General features: G+C 44.4%; 1 long non-coding RNA gene across 6 annotated transcripts; it reads right to left on the bottom strand.

Annotated features, from left to right (window-relative positions):
* Nucleotides 1–1,677: 1,677 nt before the first annotated feature.
* On the bottom strand, nt 1,678–17,285 carry LOC139828566 (uncharacterized). Of its 6 annotated transcripts, XR_011740330.1 has the most exons (7): nt 17,117–17,285; nt 16,738–16,838; nt 16,434–16,628; nt 15,403–15,501; nt 10,888–11,744; nt 8,158–8,318; nt 1,678–4,700 (listed from the first exon to the last, which is right to left on the bottom strand). It is a non-coding gene; the product is annotated as an uncharacterized lncRNA (long non-coding RNA). The 6 variants fall into 6 exon arrangements; XR_011740331.1 differs by having other exon boundaries at nt 16,434–16,655; nt 16,738–17,285; XR_011740326.1 differs by having other exon boundaries at nt 16,738–17,285.
* Between the last annotated feature and the right edge of the window lie 5 nt (nt 17,286–17,290).

Raw genomic sequence — 17,290 nt, 5'->3', positions numbered from 1 at the left:
ATATAAAAAAGGAGTCATGGATTGTGAAATCTCAAAAGCATCCCTGGATGTCTCAGCTACGCAATTAGGTGCCCGCAATGATGCACCAAGAGCCAAACAAGTCAACCACCCACATGTGTGTGTGTGTGTTGGTTTATATCTTTGCTTCGTATTTTACAGGGAAAAGGGCAAACAGGCTCCACCTTGCTAATAGTTGCTAGAAAGATGCTTAAATCACAACCTCAGCTGGTCTCCTTCATGCTAACACAGGCATTGGGTCATCAGTCTTGCTCTGCCAATAATTGTTAACTGCCCTCAAACCCCTGCTGAAATGGGCTGGAGAGCTCGAGGAGCTAAATCCTCCTCCACGGTTTTGAACGAATTTCACAAGATGGTTCAAAGCCCCAGCAGCTGGAGCAGTGATACGATGTCATGTGCTGCAGATGAAGTGCTAATACTTGTCCATAATGGATTTGCTGGGATGTGTTTCATGTTTCCTCCACCTGTTGCCCCTTTCTCGTGGAATCCTCCCTTTCCTGGGGTTTTGTCTTCGTAACTGAAGATGTCTGTTTGTGGGGAAGCAGAGTTTAGTTGACCTCACTCTTTTTCACCTTCTTGTCTTGTCCTGACACAAGAGCTCAGCAGTTCCCAGGAGTGGTATGAATGGTCTGGGGAGAAAGACAACAGGCAGAGCCTCCTCTAAGGCTGTTACGCTAACCAGCTAATTCATAACATGCTGATTGCACTCTTCAAAGAAGTACAGTTAAAGGAGGACACACAGAGAATATCTTCTTTGCCTTAAGAAATGGTTGTAAATGAATTTACATATTACACAAAGCAGGACTACTTTGCTTAATATGTCCTGTAATTACTTGGACCAGCTGGTGGGGAGAAATCATAATGAAAATTGAGTTCCAGTTCCACTGCACAGATGGGATTTCTCCTCCCGGAGCTACACATTCAGTCCTGGTCCTGACGTTTTGTCTGCGTACACGAAGTGGGTATATTAAATTACATGACTTCCCAGACAAACATGTATGGACCTCCCAGAAGTTTACACTTTTGAGAAGAATAAAGGTCTGCACTGTATCTAAACAGGCATCCTTCCAAGCAGGTGCGCTCAGACTGGGTTGAGGGTAGGGGAAAAAAGGTTAAATGGTTAGAGGTTCTGCAGCCTGGGCCCTCTCTCCTGCTTGGACCACAAATTTCCTGATAAAGTTTGGTTTCTGACCTAATTTTTTTCCCCTAGGAACATAAAAAAAGTGTCTGATGCTTTGTCCAAAGTACCCATATAACAGTAAAAATTGTGTCCTTAGATTAACTAGGTCCTTAGATTAACTCAGTGAGAGTCTGGTACCTTGAACTCTGTGTAGGCACTTATGACCAAATTAAAAATCAAACACACAGATGTAAGTGAAGTGATGCAACATGTCCGTGGTCAAGCAGGGATCGAAACCCACAGCTCTAGTTAACGCCCAGCTTATTTCTAAAACAATCTGTCTGTGCCTTCAGTTTCCAAGCTACCCAATGGGGTGAAAGGGACTCAAATATCTCTCAGGCATGAGGCAAAGCTAAAGATGTTCAGATTAGCCACTGTTCAGGTAATGCAGTGACGTATAGAAGACCAGAGACTGACAGCAGTAAAAAGAATCACAAATTAGAGATTAAAATTACTTTTAATAGCAAAATAAGCCATGGTACAAGAAGGGCCAAATCTCTTCAAAGTTCAGTTGAATCAAGACCTGGACTGCAGGACAAAGTTAATGACCAACAGTTAAACGACTGATCAGGCCCGGTGCTTTTCACAGCTTGCTCCAGCAGCCAAAGGAGTGCTGCACACATGGGTGGGATCTGTGTTGCGGCGTTGGCAGAGGGGAAGCACCAATTGTGGGGGTAATTTCTGAATAGGAGAGCTAAACATCTGCAGCCACTGCAACATGTTCACATGGTTGTCACCTCTCTGCTGGCCCTGGCAGAGCACAGCGCATGTACCTGCACTGAAGCATCAGTGGTGCAGCCTGGGCGTGTGACCACCCCATGGGTACCACGCTGGGACACCCCCCAGTCTACACTGCAACTGCTGTAGGTGCCTCCAGGCATTTGGGTTCTGAAAAAAAAAGCTAAAATTGGCTGTCCAGGCAAAATCTCTTCCCACAGCATTTTAGTACTTGATTCTTATGTTGGCTTCCCTTGTATTGCAGGATTTGTATTGGTGCTCCTCCCCCAAACACCACAAATGCCTTCTCCATTATAAAGTTGAAACCTCTCTGCAAAACCCTAGTCTTAGTTTGCTTTAGTCTCATCAATAATTGTTGAATAATTAAAAAATAAATCTGAAGAATGTAGATTTCTTCTTTCTCCCTCCTCTTCCTCCCAATTACACAACACATTGATAAGATCATTAGCAATCATTTAACATCTGCTTTTCATGTTTGTTGTTGCTATTGCTGTAATATTTTTGCCTTTTAAAATTCCAGAATTTGGCTTTTCAAGAGTGACTGAGGTTGTGTGGGAGAGAAGTTTGCATCCTTGCCAAGGACCCAAGGATACGCTTTATATTTGGACTGCTTAAAATCTCGCTCACCATCAAGGCTCCTCTTGCAGGTATCATAATTTCTATTTTTTTGTTGTGTAGGACCATACATTTTTGTCATTGCATATGACCTTCTTAATCTAGAAATGTCACTTTAAGACTGCTTGATACTGCTTGCTTTCCCGTTGAATGAAGTTAACTAAACAAAGTATTCCAAAGGCAACTCCTGCACTTGAGAAGTGTGAACTGGGACCATATTTCCTACATAGCCCAGACCAGAAAATTTCACCAAGTGGCTAATAACAAAATGAGAAGAGAGGATATCCCTTCCAACCCAAACTATTCCATGATTCTGTGATATAAGATGTAAATTGCTGTGACTTTGAAGAGCTTCTGTTTGCTCTTTATTTTGAACGTCAGGAAGGAGATTTCCAAGTGCCTGGACAGTGCAATGGTGGCACTTACTCCTGGAGCAGTGCTGAACAGGATTTGCTATTCTGAAGCTACCTTCATGTAAAACAAGAGTATGCTGAGGATCAACATCTGTTTGTGCCAGACATGAACAGCAAACACAATTGTCCAGGCAGGACCCTGCTTGAAGCCTGATTGGGGTGCCTACTTGTCAGTCTTACTTTGATCATCTGATGACTCAGTAGCATCTTCGTACAGCAATACCAATTGTCTCTAAGCTCTGTGATCATCCTTGCTGACCCAACCACTGCCCAGACAACTTGCAGAAAGACTGCATCAGGGAAAAGCAGCACAAACTGCAAAAAGCCCTCCAAAAACCAGTCTTCTAAAAGCCTGGTACAGGCAAAGAACCTTCCCAGGAATTCCTTCAGGACAGCAATCCTTCTCAGGAGGATTACACTAAACCACTTACTCTGCTATACCAGACTTTGTGGTACAGCGCTGTGCTAATCCTCAGGCAGGAGATAAACACCTCATTCAATGGGAAGCTGTGATGTGAGTACTCCCTGCCTAATCAAACCTGCAGTAAAACAACTCTGCCAATGCATTACAAAGTCTCATTATAGATCAGTCCTACAGCTGCCTCTTGGGCAGAGCTGTTAACTAAAGTGAATGACTTCATTTGAACAAGCTGCAGTCAGATACGCACAGAAGACCTGCTCATGAGCTCTTTGTTTTTGAAGGAGATCCTTCTCTGTCTGTGCATGGCCAGCATTCACAGCAGAGGTCCTCTGCTACGATGTTCCAAGTAGGGCTGCACAAGTGATATAAAGATCCAGTACCTTTTCATCGTAGTGGGGAAGAGTTGTTTTGCTCCCCCAGCCAAGCTTGAAAACTCTCACCCTTCAATTTATTATTCAAAACATTTTCAGTTTTGCGGAGGAGGGTTTGCTGATATTTCAGAAATGAGAAGACAACTGCTTCGTGATCTTGTAACTAGGGAGAAAATGAGAGCTTGCTAGAAAATGGGAAAGGATTGCAGGAGAGTTGCACATTTCCCACCTTACTCCTGTGGGGTTTTTTGCATTACAATTCAGTAGTTTAAAAAGTCTTCTGCCACAGATCTTGTGATATAAGGTGTTTTCTAGGGAGCCCGTCTTCTTGGGAGTCAGAGCAATACCTAAGACCTTCAAGAGTAAAAGCAGAGGTTTCTAGTTCACAGGACTGAAAAATGTGGGCAGCAGGAAGCCTCAAAATTCAGAAACAGGCCACCCATCAAAACCAGCTCACCTGAAGACCTTGGCTTTTTGTTGATTTTGGAGGGTGTACCTAAGGGCTTTTTATTGCTTGTGCTTTAACTGCCAAGCACAGTGAGTGGTGTTACAGTCAGTACTAATCAACTTCCCCGCATGCTGCCTTGGGAAAGAAAACCAGAAGTTATTGTCTCACGTGGTATAAATTAGCACGCACCTCTAAAGATAATGCTTCCTAGTCCAGGCACAACCATGAAATTCATGTAGCTGTTCTGGTCAAGCTGTGGTTGAGATATACAGGTGATAGCAGACCAGAGAGCCTGTCCACTTCTTCTTGTACCAAGATCAGCACTTTGCCCGAGCAGGATTCACGGGGCTCTTTCTCAGGCAGCGGCATCTCCTCCAGGGAAATCCCACCCAGCTCTGCCTGCATGCTGTGCCTTGCAGCACACTGGGGTTTGCTTTGCAGTCCCTCCATCAGTTTTGGGGCCAGCATTTTTGTCGGAGTCAGTTGTCTCTTTCATCTGTGTATAAGGCAGAGGAACAAATGAATAAATACACAGCTGAGGTTTTGTGGTAGAATTTAAAGTCTCCTTTCTTTCTCCTTGTCTCAGCATTTTGTACGTAAAAAAGCTGTCAGATAGGTACTGGAATGTGGAATCACTGCATCCAGCATGTACAGCTCTTTTTTGTTGTGATATTGCTACATTTCATCTACTCAGGGTCTTTGGAAGAACAGGGTGCCTAAAATATTTATACTTGGAGCAACAAATATAAATAACCCTAGCTCTAGACAGTTCTCTATCAAGTTCACAATCAGTGTTGGATGTGCTCTTTGCTAGGGAGTTACTTTTCTCTTAAGGGAAATTTGAAAGAAGAAGCACAAGGTCTGTTAAATAAACCTTTTCTAACCAATTGTTAAATTGCCTGTGATTCCTCTTAGTGACAAAGCCAACAAAGCCCCACTGGATTGGTTACAAACTCCATTACAAGGAGACAATTGTAAAGAGTTACCTTGAAAGTAATTAATCTTATCTAAGTCTTTAATTGCAAATGCATGAAATTATAATATGCTAAGCTTAAGGGTGCTTCATTTGCTGCTGAATGCTGGTAATAAGATAAGATTTGTGTCACCTTATTGATCTGTGTTTACACACCACCACTGAGCAGACAAGCTTAAGGAAAGGGCCACATTTCCTCTGCTAAGTGCTATACCAACTACTTCCCAACAGCCTGACAACAGGGAGGAAGGGAACCAACTTGCTCCCTTTGATTCAGAGGTGTAGGCTGTGCAAAGGTCTCCCTTTCATTTAAGATAGAAGATTTGCAGGCATTATCCTTCCTTTTGAGATTCTCCCTCGAGAATACCTGTAGGGAGAGAGCCCATCTGAGCAGAGGAGACTAGGGTGCCATCTTCTCCTTAGCCCTGGCCACTCCTAGCCTTGTTCTTCCAGAAGACAAGTGTATAGGGAATTAATTACTTTTTTCCTCATTAATGAATTAATTTTTTCCTCATAGCATCACTTCTATCCCAGTCCAGTTGTCTGAAGTGATTCACTTTCCAGCCACACCAGTGCAAGTACTGTCTCGAAGGAAGGAAAAGGACCACAGCAGCCCTGACTTATGTCTGCATGAAGATGCTGTGATGTTGCATGTCCCATTGCTGTATCTGTAAAGGCCATGCCCACTTCAGGTACCTAGGGTGAGGATGGGGATCTCCTCAGGAGGAAGGGTTGCATTGCCTTGCCTGCATGGCTCAGCAAAGCACACTGTGGGCAGCCTGGAAATATAAATCAGAAGCCATCATTGCCCTGGTGAGCAAACAATGAGGAATGAGCCAGTCAGTTACTTCTAACTGAACAGCAGGGGGAACGTAACAAAAACCTGCAGGTTAAGTCCATTCGACCACACACATTCTCTCGCTTCCCTCCCTCTCCCAGGAAAGTAAATGCCACATGTTTTGTATTTCTTAAAATATCCCTCGTTAACATAATGAGACCATTGACAGTAACCTCAAGTCAGCATCCTACAGTGATTCCGGCAATTCAGCAGCATCCTCACAACTCCAAGGAATTGGAAAATACAAGCAATGCAGAAAACAAACATCAATGTGCAAAACAAACACATCTGATGTATCAGAGCAGCAACAAAGAGCCTCCAGAGACTGCAGGGAAAGCACCTATTTGTTGAGAAGAACAAACTCGGGAGACATAATGAGCTGGTGAGGCACGGTTCAGCTTCTGGGGATTCAGAAGGCAATTAAAGAAGACAGAAGTCAGCAGAACAGCATATTACACTGTGACTTTGTTAAAGTCATCAGCACTCACCCCCTACTGAGAAGTCTTCTCTTTTCCCCTCCTCCTGCCCCAGGCACATTTTATTACCAAAACCCAGGGTCAGCTCACGTAAATGCAGAAGTTAATTTTAAGACTTTCTCAAAACGCAACTTGGAATCTTAGACTTTCTGTGCGGGAAACTTATAGAGGAAATCAAATCAAGTAAGAAGAAGGTTAGTCAGATGATGAAATGAAATGAAACTATGGCTGCAAAACTTCATGGATTTTTACGGTTGGGGGAGCCCACAGTAACGTTTTGGTCCCCTGCCAGCATAGGCAGCAGCACAAAACCCAGCACTGTCCGGGTAGATCAGTGCATATCTGCCACAAACTCTGCTGAAACCCAGCCTCATACCTGGCACAAGTACAGCTCCGTCCTGAGTTCAGAACCACTGTTGATTTTAAACACTGATAAAAGGAAAACCTGTCTACAGATGGCTGCCACAATATACTCATCAGAATGGTGTATATCTGACACTAGAGAGTGTGCAGGGCTAAAGGGTTGCTTTCAGGCTAGTATGGTTACATAGTTGCACATTTCAAGGTCTTTGGAGACGGAGTTTTGGGGGAAGACCTTGTTCCCTCTCATTTGGATTTTTGTTTTCACTCATAACTAAATATCCTGTGTGTGGCTGAAACTGGTCAAAAAACCATTGTCAGGAGAAGTGATCTCACGGCATTTCCGAGCAGGCAGGGCACCTGGTGCTGCAGCGGCTGTTGCCATTACTGCAGTAACCAGAACATTAGGAGACTTTTCCAGAATGACGCAGCCTGGAGAACAGCAGGCCTGCCTACACCGCTTTGCAAGGCCAGTGCCACATGGCCCAATACATCATCCCAGGCGAGGCCAGACCCTCTTTGCAAAGCTTACATTCCCAGAAAAGAGGAAAAGATCAAAGCCGTGGGAGTACTTTTAAATAGAGAACTGCCTCACTCTGTTCTGCTGTGTGAGAGAGGGACTTTGTCGGAGAATTAATTGCTTTTCTGTCAAGACAGTAACCTCGCTCTGCCTCCAGCCCATTCCCGGCCACACTGACCTTCATCACACCTTGAATCTTTCAGCCCATCCGGCTATAAATTAGGACAGACGGGTTACGCCCTTTCCTCCTCCTGTACTGCACATGAACATCTCAGCAGTGCTGCTGGCACATAAAAGCTTTTGCCCTTTCTGTTTCCCTCCCCAGATAATGAGCCACCTATTAGGGAGGCAGATGCAGTTTTAGCTGGTGATCTCTTATGTAATTATGTGGGTGAACTACAGAGACAGAGAAAAGATAAGATGGTGTAAACCAGGAAAAGCCAAAGGGGCAGAATTTCCGGAGCCCCAAGAGCTGTAATGTCACCAGTACTCTTCACCTTCATCATGTCTTCACCACTGGAGCCTGCAAGAAAAGCTAGCTCCCCATAAGTCCCAAGCAGCAATTTTCCACACTGGTACTATACCAGACTCATTTTACATAAGTCTCAAAGTCCAGCCCATCCCACCAGTATCAAATTCTTACACTGACCAGCTTACAACGGCTGGACATCAACCAGTCCAATCATAGGCCTGGACTCCCAGGGGAACAAGGTTTTTACCCAAGATTTGTGTATCTCATCAATCCCCCACTCTTAATCATCAGACAAATAATATTTTTCGACTCACTTGATTTCTTTGGTATAATGTCCACCATGGGTTTGTGTGCTGTTCTTTTGCTTGTGCCTATATTCACACGGGCTTTCAGATGCTCTCCTGTCAAAACTGGTGTGACCAAGGCTGCTAGAAAACATTGCAGAGGCCATCTTCTGAAGAGGAAAATAGTAATCCTGGTACCAAACAGGGAACAAGAAACATAAGAAGCTAAAAATATTTTCCAGACCTCAGGAAAACATCATTAGAATGAACAGTCACAGGTGGCAGCTGGATTTGGGTCCCAAGCATTGCTTTGCCTTAGTCCAGATCTGTGATTTGTTCTAGATGTGGGTGAAAATCTGATCCAGGTCTCACAGCCTTCTGATCTGAATGGTGAATTTGGCTTCATGATGAAAATAAAAGGTTTTGGGTTAAGTTTTGTGCAAACTGCTACTGATCTTACCATTTTGTTATTTTTACTGCAGTTACTCACCCATCCCTACCCTAAAGCTGACAGAAGCTTGGCTCACAGACCTCTCCTGTGGGATCCACTTGTAGCTGCCAGTCCTGCACGCACACACACATTAAATCTTACCTAATGAGTAATTACCAGGGGACTGGGACATTTCATTTGCCTGATAACAGGACACACCTCAGGGAATGAAATAACGTTTTGAGGCTGGACACAAATGCACGTAACACAAAGATGTAACAGTTTACCCCACGTGACAGTCATGACAAAGCCCAGATGCAACACGAGGAAACAGGTAGGAGAAAAAGTGCCCTATGATGCTAGACTCTGTATATTGACATGGGAACAGGTAGTTTTTCCTCAGAATATTTTTTCATTTAGGACATTGTATGGGTGAGATGAAGTATTGCTATTTTCACATCACAGACTGGAAATGGATGCACAGATGTGAGAAGTGATTTGCACAAGATTGCACAAAAACTTGGTGGCAGAGCCACAGACCCCTTCTCCTTCACGCCCATTTCTCAATGCTTTACCTACAACATCTCCCCTCTTACTAGTGGTGTGTGAACCAAAGACAGTTCTGAGTGGGGAACTTTGCTTCCACAGGCATAGCAGGAGTGTTAGAGGTCACCCAGACTTTCAAACGTAAGCTGGAAATCCTGCATGAACATGCTGTCTCTGGCCTGGGGCTCTAGGCACTCTCCTGGCATACTCACTCCAGAGAACTGTTACACTGCCTCCTTTTCTGCAGCAAAAGTAGATATGGTCACCTGTCCATTACATAGCCACAGACAGCCTTTACATCAAATAGTGCTGTGTCTCTGTTCTCATATTTATGGTGAAAAAAACTGGGTTGATTGCACTGGCCTCTACTTACGCACATGCCAGAATGATGAAATCTCTCCCTCACCTCGCCCAGCACACACATGCCTGGACACCAGGGTGTACTGGGACCAGCTTGAGGGCTGGATGGTTAGTTTGGTTTCCATTGTTCACTCCCACATCAGTTTCTCAGACAAAAATGTGAAGAAACGACTGCCAAGTTGAAGAGGCCAAGGAGCCAGGCACACACTTGCTGAAGCAGATTTGCAGTGACACCACATTTCTGACCCACAGGCCAGCAAGCACTCTGCTGCTGGTGCTGGTGCTCCTGCCAAAAAGATCTAGATTTGTGTTGGTGACAGATTTGCATTTAGGAACATGCTGTAGAGTTTTTGCTTCTAATTTCTTGCACGCCTGACTCCTTTGCCCACCATGTTAGAAGCTAATTTAGGTCCAGTATGTGAAAGAGCAGTATGTAGGAGGCAGAATGATACTGGGGGAAATAAAATAGCACAGGGTCCTGTAAATAAAGAGGACCTGGGAAGGAGCATTCAGAAAAGGTGCTAAATTAATATGTTATGGACAACTTCAAACTGAGATGCAATACAGAATACAGAGGTGAATATGTTTTCTGATCTCTAAAAGGGGTAGACTATAAATAGAATAAGACCCATGAAAGCATTCACTGAAGAGATAAAATTATATTTATCCCCCAAACTCACCATGAAACAGCTACAGCTTTTCCCTTTTTTATTTTTCTTTCCCCTTTGAAAAAGAATAGGGACCTAACTGGTTTACCTTACTGTACCTGCTGTAAATACCTTTATGGCAAGGTAATTGCTAAGTGCATTGTGTTGAACAATTCATTGCATTGTTAGAGGAACATTTGTCATGCCCTTTGGAGATGGCAAAAGAGAATTCCCCTGCGACCTTTGGAAAATTAAATCAGTGGCATTACTCAGAAGCCAAAGTCGAGAAGTTTAAAAACAGAGTTAAGAAGGGCTTCCCATGCCTCCTGAAAAAGACATAATCCGCACTTCCACTGGAGCCAAGCTAGCTTATACCAGCCCTTTTAGACCATTAATGATTTGTGCCTAACTAGCACTCAGGGTAGGTGATTCACTGCTGAAAGCGCTGCAGGGCTCCCTGTCCTGTGCACAGCCCCACGCTCGTCATCTCAGCAGTACAGGACATAACACCGTGGGCTGCCTGTGCTGGAGAGAAGATCATGAGCTCGATTGTGTGCCACAAACAAAGGGAGAGCCATTATCAGACGCTGCTCTGCCAGGCTGCATGAAAAACCGCCTCTGCAAATTACATAATGCCCCTGGATGTTCCCAGCAGTGCCATGGCAGGCCCACGGTGCTGGCGCTCGGACAGGGAGGAAGCCGGATCTCCTCCCTCCCACCCTCCCTCCCAGCATGGGAAAGCTCAGGAGAGCTGTTGTGTAGGCAAAAAACCCCCACCACTTATCTCCTGGGAAAGAGCTGTGCTGCCCTGGAGTGACATCTGACGCACAGAGTTGTGGTCACGGATCAGAGGGAGCCTGACACGGTAGCAAGATGCAGCGCCGAGCTTTGGGGAGCACCTAGAGAGGGAAACAGGAGATATCTCACACTTGTTCTCCTTGTGTAGATATCATGTCCCTCAGCCTGCACTCGCCTTGTTTGCCGAGATAGTGCACCCCAATTTTGATCGGCCACTGTGCATTACAACAGGAAACTATCTACAGGACAGGAAAACACTGTAAATTCAAAGCCTGTGTGTACCGAAGCCCCTGTGTCTCACACTCAGTGTGCAAGAGATGTGGTTTAACAACACAGCAAGGCTGCTGTGGTACCTTGTTCTTTGCTGTCCATGGGTGGGATGAGTATCCGTGCCGGCACCAAGGAGGGATGGGAAGAAAAGTGCAGCTGGGGCAGAGGGCTGCTCGATTGTCTCAGAGGTACTGTCAAAATGCAGCGTGAGGCTGAAATCTCCAAGTAGCACAAAATTCCCACAGGAACAGCAAATAGCAACATTCCCAGCCGATGTTGAGTGGGCAAGATTTCACCATGAGCTAATGTGACCATGATAAGCAGCGTGTGTGACCTACCCAGTTTCATTTCACTTGCCTGAGAGTCCATATGGTTGGAACGCTTCCTCCTTCACCTCCTCTGCCTCCTCCTCCTCAGCTATTACTGGTGGCACCAGGGATTTACGAGGCACCAGGGAGCATTTCCTAATACTGGTTGGGTGTAACTTTCCAGCATGACTGATAGTGCCATTAACTGAGGCAAAGGGAAGAGCACAAGTGGGCAGGCAAGGGAGAGCGCTTCAAACCCTGGAGATGAATGATAAGTGATATTAAATAGTTCCATGTATGCAAAATAAATGTTTGAAGTTTGCAATGCAATTGTTACAGATGTTCACGTGTTTATTAGAAAAGGGAAAAGTTATGTAGAAAAGTGGAGCCTATGTAGGAAAAAATGAGATCTATGTCAACAAGACAAAAGGAAGCTGGGAGTTCATGAAGTTAGAGTTACAGGAGAGTTTTCAATTGAAGACTGGGGATAAGGGAGAGGTATGGAAGAACACACAGTTCAGTTCAAGCTCTCAGTTCTCTCTGTTAAGAAAAAAGGATAGGACAGAAGGCAATGGAGGTAAGCGAAAAACAGAAGATCCGTGTCTACAAATGAAGCCCCAATTAAGTAAGGTGCACGCACACACACAAACCACACAAAAATAGGTAGCTAGCTCAGGACCACATTTAAAACTACTTCTGTACAAATGGCAGTGATCTGAAAATAAAATAAAGGAGGATGAACTAGAATGCCTGGCTTTAAAAAAATATATTGGCAACATGCTTATCTGGGAAAATTTCTAGAAAGAACTAATTAGTAAAGCAGTATTATACCAGTTTTAAACAGTATAAATGTCAGAACAGTTCATGCCAGGGAGGGAAAGATAAGTAAGTGACTCAAGTTCTCAGAAGATCAACATAGGCTGAATGTACCAAATTAAAAGTTTACCTTTAAAAAGCGGAACCACATAAAAGTGAAGAAATTTGTTGATGTCAGCAGCTAAAAACAGTAAAGCACTTGTAGATGATATAAGGTTCAGGTTCAGATGATAACAGGCTCAGTATCAAATAAAAAAGTATTCAAAGAAAAAGTAAGCCAACATGATCGAGCACGCAAAACTTCTCAGATGTAAAAATAAATTCTTAAAAAAATAGGGAGTTAAGGAAGATGGAAAAAAACACAAAGTCTGACAGAGCGCATGTGAAACTGCAATAAAGTACAAAAAAATCAGAAGCAACTTGTTAAAGGCACAAAAGTGAATGATAAGATTTTTTCAAGCACAGCAAAAGCAGAAGACTGCCAGAGTTCATGTGGTCCACGGATGATCTGTATGTAAAAGGAGCACTTGAGAGAGACAGGCCATAGTAGAAAATTAAAACAAATTTGTTGTGTTGGGTGTTCTCAGTGGAACTCCCGCACTGGATTACTCTTTAAGGAGGATCAGTCTTAAGGGGCAGCTCCATGACACCTTCAACAGGACCAGGCTGAGGTCTCTGTGACTTCTCCCTTCTCCTTGGTTGGGGTCTCCTGCCCCATTTCTTGCATCAGCGCTGATCCCATGGTGAGCTGGCTCAGGCAGGGAAGGCAGACCCAGGTGAGTCACCAAGGGTAAGGGCATACAGACTGGGATCCCAGATAGCAGGGATACCCTCCAGAGCCAGGAACGCTCTGCCTCAGTGTTACAAACTACCAGCTTTCCCAAGGAGAAGTTTGACCAGGGACTTTCAAGAATGGGCAGTAGAGAGGCAGAAGCTACCATCTGGAAGCTCAGCCCAGCACACAACAAGAAAAAGACATTATAAAGGAACTGTGAGAGGGGCTGAAACCTTGGACATTAATATAAGTATTTTCCCTTGTCTCCTCCTTGCCAGAAAATGGGCATGTGTTGGAGGAACCCCAGCATTATGCCATAAGCATACCTGGGTCCATTGCTGCATGCAGGAGCCAAAAAATCTCACCCCGCCAAGCACAGAGCCAGCACAGCCCATCACATTGCCTTGCCAGGCTGTGTCTGCGTAGCACTCAGCAGGCAAGGAGGGACAACGTGTTGAGGATGCGAATATGACATTTCTGAGCTGTATGGTTCAGAGACAAAGCAGGTGGATGTCAGTCAGCCCACTGAGGTGGTTCATAGGGGCTGGTAAGGGCTGCTTTCCTTTATCTGATACAGAACTGACACAGCAAAACATTAACTCTCCATTCCTCATTGAACTTCTTGATAAATTAGGATAACACCCACCTCATGAGGTTGTTTCAAAAATTAATTAATATGGCCAAGGCTTTGAGATTCTTAGATGCACACACAAACTATTTAAACAGCTTTTAAGCAGTTATCTTTTAAATGTGAAACAGGCCCAGTTACGTCAAGGTCGTTTCAATTGGATATGTGACCAAGATGAAAGTGAGGGTCTGGAGCTGATCATCTTCAAAGTGGGAGCACCTGGGGTGGCTGCTCTGTGTGGATGCCAAGCACTGCACAGGCACTGGAAACTCAAAACATTCCAGCTGGTGATTTGTTACACCGGCCTGTTTCATCTGAGCTAGATCAGGCTGTGAATCAACATGGCACAGACTTCCTGTGATGGACAAAATCATGCTGCAGTCATTTAAAGTAGTGGCATACTAAAGTTGTATCCTTTTGATTTCTGAGCATTTCTGCTTATCAAACAATTAAGCAATTTCAAAACTTGCAGTTTTCTCATAAACATCTAGCACAAGCAATTACATTTAGCCATGTCTTGGCAGGTCTTAGTTCCATCAGCAGATTTTTAATCATCATTTCTATTTCCCTAGTGGTAGCTCTCCAAGACTTCATTGGGAACCACCTTGTGCTATCTTCAGAAGAAAGACAGACTTCATATTTTATCCAGACCCAAGAATAGGATTCTCTGAAACCAAGCACAGCCAGAAATACAAACAGATGACTGTCACAATATCTGACATGCTAACACTAATTAAAACAAAATCACACGAAGATAACAAGCCTTTGATGATGGCCTCTTTTCCTTAAATTTGGTTATTTGGAATTTCCTAGCCACATGGATCTTCCAAACCAAAATTTCAGGTGTTCCTTTTCTTCACCCAAGTGTCAGCATGCTCTGTCTGAGGGCACTAGAGACTTTTCAGGGAGGCATGGTTGGAAATACTGTCTCCTGTATGTCCCAGTCAAGCTCCTGAGCCACACTGGTATGGAGGGCATGCGAGGTTGGTGTTCAGATTCTTCTAAGTGAAGCTGAAAATCTTGGCAAATGCTTTGGATGAGATGGCTGCTTTCTTCCTAACATCCCTCCCTGGAACATCACATGGTCCAGCCTTGCTATACAGTCTAACAAACAAGCCTAAGGTTTAGATTGTTGTTGCTTTTTCAATCAGACCTTAGGTCACCATCCATTAGGCCTTAGGCACTTTGAAGCTCATGCATGTAATTAAATGTAGTTAAAAAAAGGCTAAAACCCATCTTGTCTTTATACCATCTTGAGTGCTGACCTGAAATAAGCTGGTGTTGTGTTTGCACTTTTCAGCACTCTGCAGTGAACATCAAACACATCTCATTTCTCATGCTGGGATTAATAAATGTCTCCCAGATAGCTGAACCTCTCAGCTTCCATGATACGAATACCTCCAACACTCTCATTTCCAAATATTTTAGCCACTTTCGTGCCATTACTGCGGTCTCTGATTATTCTCGTGGTCTCGAATGTATATATACCCATCACATCTCTGTGACTGACAGCTTCTGCCAAGAGTACAGATGGACAGCTCTGGGCCAGAGAATACGTGTCCCACATCATGGCAGACACCTTCCAGTCCCTTGGAGTCCTCAGCAGCCAGCACAATCACTGCACCAACTTTTCTTTCCTGTTTTCCCTCTAGCAAAAGACATGGGCCAAATCCCACTGGCATCTGCGAGTATCTTACCATGGATTTCACAGACCTTCTGCTGACTTCAGCAAACTTGGCTCAAACATAATTGCTCCTGCCAGCCATCCTGTGTTCCTGGACTTTGCAGGGTAACTGCTAAGGACAGAAATAAACCCTTTGTTTACTCCGGTAACTGGAGAGCTGCTTTAACCTCTGGCTAAAAACAGGTGCATTTTCCTATCAGGTTCATGAGTCATTTCATCCCAGGAAAAACTGGTGAACTTGGAAAGCCCAGTGCTCACTGAACAACAGGAAAGGATGACTTTTTAATTGAAGGGAGGCAAATTCCATCATCCAGTTTTCCTGGGTGGCATTTCTCTTTTTAAGTCATCAATTTAACACAGCTCAGGCCTGTTCCTTGCAAATTCCTTTTCTGTGTGGTATTTCAGCTTCATATCCAGCTTGAGATGGAAAACATGACTGGTGTTAGTCTCCTATAGGAAATAGCAGGTGTAATGTGTGACTACATAAACAGTGCAGGCAATTAATACGTCTGTAAAAGATTCTGTGCTTGGTCCAGCATAATCAGACCTTTCAGCATAGGGGCTTTTTTTTTTTTGTAATGTGAAAAAAGTGCTCCCTTTCTACAGAACTATTTTCACAAAAGCAGTATTGCTTCTCACATGCTGTCTAGCCAGCAACAGCCAAGGAATTCTTAAAAGGTGACCTTCAAAGGTGACTTGTTTCTGATGAACTAAAAAAAAAAAAAACAACAACCGGCAATATGTTTCTTCTCCAATTTTAACACTAGAAATTCAGGTCTCATCACCCTGTTTTTCCATAGCTGAAGACTTATGACGACATCCCAAGAAGCTGCCCTGGCGATATTTCTCCACTGCACAGTTAAGTCATATTCTGACTCAAAATCCGTGGTTCTGGTCACACTCACAAGAGAAACCTCTGAGCTGGTGAGGGTGTGTTCCCAGTCAAGCCCAGTTTACCTGGTTGGCTGTAGGGAGCAGAACCTGGGACTGAACCCTGCCTGTTTTGCACGGTGACTGCAGACAGGAAAACTAAATTAAAATCACCTGAATTCTGGTGGTTCTCCAGTGTGCCTCCTCTAGCTCCCCTGTGGCAGCCAAGCGGCTGCGGAAGAATCCTAGAGCCTCTGAGCCACAGAAAAGTCTGGCTCTGTGGCCTGATACACACAGATCAGCACAGCATCAACAAGGTCACAGAAGTACAGGTAGGTCTCTGCTTCAGATTAGGCCAGGTGAACTGTCCTGTGAGAACAAAGTTTCAGGGGAGAACTGATTTTTGTGTGAAATTGCTGATGGCTTTGCTAACACTTCAGTAAGTCAAACATCAACGAAATAAGAAGTCACCTGGTACCTGCAAGGCAGGGATGTTCAAAAGAGTCTTCTCTTCATGTCTGTGTCCTTTGAGGAAGATTAGTGCATGAATGGTGAAGGAAAGGCTTGACACTCTTGGCTCTCAAAATGAAGCAGATAAATATATCTTCAGTGTCATGGGAAACATACATAGATCCCTCTCAGCAGAGTTCACAGAGGAACATGCATTGAGCATCTCCCCCTTTACACAAATCAGTCTTCAAAGGCCCTTTTCTTTATGTCATAAATCACAAACATTTCTCGTTCCTGCCCATCCCCACCCCATTCCTCCCTCTTCCCCTGCCTTGCCCCCCTTCAGGTCGCTTTGAGTGACACCAGCACCACTTACAAAAGCAACAGAAAGTCAGTTACCCACGTACATTATTGCAGGGTTAATGTTTAACCTCTTCTGGCTGCACAGTCAGGCAGCTCAGTAAGACATGTTGCTGCAGCCAGTGACTGAGTGACAGCTTTCCGTTCCTGTTGTGCGTGATGTGGAGGCTCCCGCAGGAAGGCAGAGTCCTGCAGAGCTGCAGCACATGCTCCCAGCACGA

This window comes from Patagioenas fasciata, chromosome 8 (assembly GCF_037038585.1).
Source record: "Patagioenas fasciata isolate bPatFas1 chromosome 8, bPatFas1.hap1, whole genome shotgun sequence".
Classification (NCBI taxonomy): Eukaryota; Metazoa; Chordata; class Aves; order Columbiformes; family Columbidae; genus Patagioenas; species Patagioenas fasciata.
This window is presented reverse-complemented; position numbering and strand designations above follow the sequence as displayed.